This window comes from Diadema antillarum, unplaced genomic scaffold (assembly GCF_040938485.1).
Source record: "Diadema antillarum isolate AM-2024a unplaced genomic scaffold, OU_Dant_1.0 seq00000953_RagTag, whole genome shotgun sequence".
Taxonomy (NCBI): Eukaryota; Metazoa; Echinodermata; class Echinoidea; order Diadematoida; family Diadematidae; genus Diadema; species Diadema antillarum.
This window is the reverse complement of record NW_027271801.1, coordinates 1,563,258-1,569,079: the sequence shown is the minus strand read 5'-3', so window position 1 is coordinate 1,569,079 and position 5,822 is coordinate 1,563,258.

Sequence of the window (5,822 nt, the reverse complement as noted above, 5' to 3'; positions counted from 1 at the left end):
TTCACCAAAAATTTTGACGTGATCCCGACAGCGTATGAAAAAACGAAGGGCACACTTACGGTAGCGTAAAGTCTCAGCTACAACATATTTAAATCTGGGAGAAATTTACCGAAGGATAAGTGAGCTAGTGCTCGATAAAGATAGTCATGTCAATTTTCATTTCCAGAAAAACTGCACTCCCATAGAGATAACACGTAAACTGGTCAAATTTGACAAGATTACTTTCAATCCATTTTTACGAGGTGATACCGTCATCCAATCAAAATTTTGTAAATATATGTTTGTAAGAACATTAAATAAGCTACAACATACCGAAATCTGGGTGAAAATTGACAAAGGACTAGTGAGATATGGTCGAGTGAACTTCAAATTTGATGACGTCATTTTGAAAATTCACTTTTTTACTTTATTAAGAAATTTGATATCTTTTAATCATTTTGTCAGCATTGCCATCCAATGAAATGACATGTACAACTCATCAGCTTTCAAAATATGTAAAGAAAATGAGGGGTCACCGTCCATCCTGACGAGTAAAATCGGATTTAAAATTGGCAGTTTTTTGGCATAGTTGCACTGTATATCGCCATTGACGCGCGCGCGGAATTTCAACTTTGACGGGCCCGTATGACGTCATATTGAGTCGGATCGACTTGAAACTTGGTAGAAATATTCCTTGACATTTCAGACATTCGATCCGTGCGATAAAATGGGAAATTTCTATTGCATATGAGCTGTGCGTGCGTATATGCGCGCGCGCGTACGCGTCCGTCGATTTTTTTTGAAATGCTGTAAATGACCTGAAACGTGTGCAAAACAATTTTGAGGTTGATTAGAGCATGTTAAAATTTCAACGCGCGCGTACGCGCTCGTTTACTATGAACGTGACTAAATTTTATGAATTATATAAATAGACCTTGACTTGAACTATATGATATCTTAATTTCATTCAAAAATTCCGTTCCATTAATGAGATATTGATGTAAACGTGATTTCAGATAATGACGTCATAATGACGTCACGGTTAACTGATCACATTGATACACTAGATCTGTCGTCCTTAGGACATGATACATATATGGTATAAGTTTGAAAGTGATAGGTATGGGACTTTTTGAGTTAACCGCTGCACAAGATTTGAGGAGAAAGAAATAAAGAAGAAGAAGAAGAAGAAAGAATCCGTACAGATACAATAGGTGATCCGAGAGGATACTCGGATCACCTAATGAATGAGGCGCTCACTTTTTCAAGATGTCTCGTCACAGTCACATGTTATCTAGGCCTACTTTGTGACACCTAGGCATTTATATACTTATTTATGTATTTATGTATGTATTTATTTATTTATTTATTTATTCATTCATTTATTTATTTATTTATCTATTTATCTATTTATCTATTTATTTATTTATTTATTTATGTATTTATTTATTTATTTATTTATTTTTACTGAACATACAGGTTGTAGGCTTGGAAGATTTATTGAAAGTCAATCCTGATTTTCAGAAGTAAAATCAAATGAATTACATCAATCATCTTTATCAGTGCTGTAGATGTAGGCCTGTAGATCACATCACGGAATTACAGTCAGATTTACCCATTATGTGCCATATGTATGGCATGTGTAATTCCAGTGTTTGTTTATGCAAGAATGTTCCGAAGGCTGTCGTCTCCCTCCTGCAAGAGTATGTTTATAAGCACTCATGAAAAGGTCAATGGAATCGCTAATCTTTGCTCAAGGGGGAAAAACATGACTGCCAATGCAAACCGCAGTACCTGCCTGATGAAAACATGATACAGTGTGCATTTGGCTCTGCCTGCGGTCCATCTCCCAATTTGTTCTGCCTGCGGTCCATCTTTCAGTCGTTCTTGCAGAGATGCACGTAGCGGGGATTTATCGGCCGACCAATAGAATAGCATGTTTGCCGAATCAAGAGAGTATTATGATAAACACTGGCCCAGGGCATGCTGTTTGGTGCGCAAAAACCAATTCCTTTATTTTGCCCCCCTCCCTACCCTCCCTCCGCTTTCCGTTCTTGATAAAGAGTTTGGGTTTTCATTCCAAAGACAACTGGCCCACTTAAGCCCAACAAAAACAGCTCCAAGACCTCAGCTCTGACCCGTGAAATTGAGGGTCAGCAAGCATCTGTCATGAAGAGAGCTGCTGCGGCTGCCGCTCGCATGAACTCTGACATCGGCACAGGGGTAGGTGATGTCACTAAAGTCCGGGAGATGAAATCGTGTGTTGAAAGTCATTATCATCATAGTCACTAACGGGAGAGCTCTGTTGGTCTTGGTTAGTCCAGGGACTTTATTCCACCTGAAATTTGGCCTAGTCCATACATTGGTTAAAATGACATATCCCCTAGCTCAAGAGGCAGACCAACGGTTCAATGACCTTGGTGCCATTGCATCATGCTCATGGCTGTCATGGGAACGTGCTACAATCAGTGTTGCCACGGCAACAGCCAATGAACTTTCAGGAATTCTGGTCGTCATTCTTTTTGCAGTGATGCTAGATATAAGGCAATACATACCAGATCAGTATTGGTTGGAAAAGCATAATTATTTTAAAGTATTTATATTCTTGCAGGAAGACATGCACATGAAACTTTCAGTCATTCTTGTTGTCATTCTTTTTGCAGTAATGCCAGTGATGCTAGATAAGGCAATACATACCAGATCAGTGTTGGTTGGAAAAGCATGATTATCTTGCAGGAAGACATGCACAACTACTAGTCCCACATGCTGAATTTTTAGTTGCAATGCTGATAGGAAGGTTATTGTGACCCTGCCTCCCCCCCCCCCACCAGCTGCTCCCCTCCCCTCTCCTTACCCCCATCCCAACAAACAGGCCAATATGCACTTCAGTCAATGGCAGTAAGGTACTTCATTCATACTCTGCACTGAAATTTGATGATTTTTTTTTTTCTGGATATGTTTAAAACCTGATGTCATTGCTTAATTGAGTATAATGATCCTCTCATGTGCACAATTGCTCAATTTCACATTGGAAAAAGATATCAGGAAAACAGACATATGGTACTTTTTCTTGCCCAATACCTTCCTTTTTGCTGTTCTTTAGTTTTGGAGCCACTCTACCTTATCACCTATCCTACAGCCAGTCAGGCTAGTAATGATGTTTGATTGGATGTAATCCTCTGTTCGTTACCCTCATTACGCATGCAGGGGAAATTAACACTGAGGAGGACGAAAGATTCAGAGGGGTGCAAAGAAAATGTAATATGCCAATCCCCGGGTGGCGCACCACTAAACTGCTGCTGTTCTCAGCATCTGGTGATGATGGGACGATTAAATTCTTCCCCCCATTTGTTTAGGAGGGATGTGTTTTGTCGAGAGGCAGAAGAAATCGGGGAGGAGGATGGTCGTTGACGATATAGGAGAAATTAATGTGCCCTAACCTGTCACATTTTTCTACGACCCCTTCACCTCAGGCTGTTCATGTGTGTGCAGGGACAAATGCCCTGGAGGTGCCGAGTAGGTGTGATTGTTTCCCAAAATCTGAAGCAGGGTGATGGCAATACATGTCCGTTCTTTTTGTATATTGTCGACTTCTGTTCTGATTCTTTGGGGAACATGATTATGGGATGATCCTTTAAATTTTTCTTCAATTTTCCATCAAGCATTTATTAAATGAGACAATGTATCTCAGAATTTTGAGAGGGAGTGAGACCCTCACTCAAATGCCAGAGAACAAAATGGTATTTAAAAAGAAGATTAATAATAAAAACGTAAAATGATCAAGAGAACTTATGAGCCAGGTGGAGATGGATTGATACATTTAGATTGAGTTAGACTGACAGCTGATGTGGATGGATAGTGAGATGAAGAGAGAGAGAGAGAGAGAGAGATAATGAAAGGTGAAGATGCTGCCATTTGAAGAAGAGAAGGAGAAAGAAAAGGAAAGAAAGAAAGATCGAAAAAGAGCAATGTATAGACTAGATTTTTTTAAAGCTAGAAAGATGAAGACAGTATGAAAGAGCAATTAATTAAAGGACAAGTTCATCTTCAAAGACATGTGGGTTGAGTGAATGCAGCAATATTTAATAGTAAGAACACATCAGTGAGAGTTTGAGCAAAATCGGACAAGCCGTTAAAAAGTTATGAATTTGTGAAGTTACTGCTCAGCCACGGCTGGATGAAAAGACTACTATAGCTTGTGATGTCACATGAGCACAACGATATAAAGAAAGCTTAAAGAAAATTCAACATATTTCCATTTTTCTCGCATAACAAAAGAACACTTGACTTCTCTCTTTCAGAAGGCAGGGGGAATAATATCACCCTTAACATACGTCAGTAGCAAGTCGAAGAAATGTGCATTTTATTCAAAAAGTAAAGTCTTGTGAAATTCTCTTTTTATTTTCCTTATATAGTTGTATGCATGTGACATCATACACTGTAGTAGTCTTCTCTTCCAGCAGTGACTGCGCAGATACTTAAAATATTCGTAACTTTTGAACGGATTGTCCAATTTTCCTCAAACTTTCACTGATGTGTTCTACTAATATTGCTGCATTCTCTCAATCCTAATGTGTATGAAGGTGGACTTGTCCTTTAAGGCAGCAAGAGGAAGACATGTAAGGTATGAATGTACTTGTAAATTGTGTGTGTGCTATCTAGATATTAGAATATATAACATTGAAAAAGAGCTAAGAGATACAGTCAGCTATTTATTGTATTGGCATGTAACCACAAGATTTTCCAGTCTGTATGTCATACTTGCCATCATTACTAATTAGTCATGGGATTAGGTTCTGGAATGTTTTGCCCGTATTACTGTCACATCGAATCCAGTAGTGCGACATGCTGTCTGAAGTTTAGCAACATAATTCTGCAAAGGGCATCAAGATTCATTTGAACTTGTAATTGTTATTTTGCATTAATTTCATAATGCACAAAACTCCAGAGAGACACTTCACATTTGATTTATCTTTGTAATAATTAAGTAAATTAGTGCATCCGTGCTATCATGTGATTAATAAGAGTATTCATTGTCTAATGTTGAATAATTCATTTTCTCTTGTTATGTTGTATGCAGAGAGGGAACTTGAATGACTTAAATGATAGTTTTCATGTTTGAAAGTTCATTATTAATTTGAACTTATCTCCTTGAACCAGACAGATCTTGTTATGGCCAGGAACAGCTGAGAGTAAATCACAAAAATAAGTGTTTCAACATTTTTCTGAATCTCACTTCAAATGCAATAGTGCATAAGATTAGCTACTTATCCTCTCTATCAGCAACACCCCCTCCCCCAGAAAGAAAAAGTAAAAATCACTCGAACCCCGATTCTGAACATAAAGCTATTTTTTCCTTCTTATTTTCATCTAAAGGGAACATATATCTTCACTGCATTTTCCAAGCTATCAGAGGTAGCCTTGAATGTTCTGTCTCATATACTGTCATCTGTTAGTTACATTTCATTTGTGAATTTTGTTTTTTTCCCCTTTTTTGGTTCTGGCTGATTTAGGAATATGTTGATGGACCATGGTTCCTTCCCCTGTGGAAAGGAGGGAATTCAAGGTCTCACACCCCAGTTCCGATTGATTTTTACACATGGGTTACCTGTGGAACTTCCAGTAGTGCAGTTCACACTGACGTGAATTAGCAGGACTCAAATCTCAAGATTTTCATCAGCGTAATCTGAATATCAAGATTTTTGCCTGAGTGGACATAAAAATCCCACTTCATAGTGCGATGAGCATTGCGATCCAAATCCCCAGAAATCTTGCGATTATTGCAATAATTTGAGAAATTGCATGATAATTTGCACTGCGGTAGGTGTATAAATGCTGGAGCA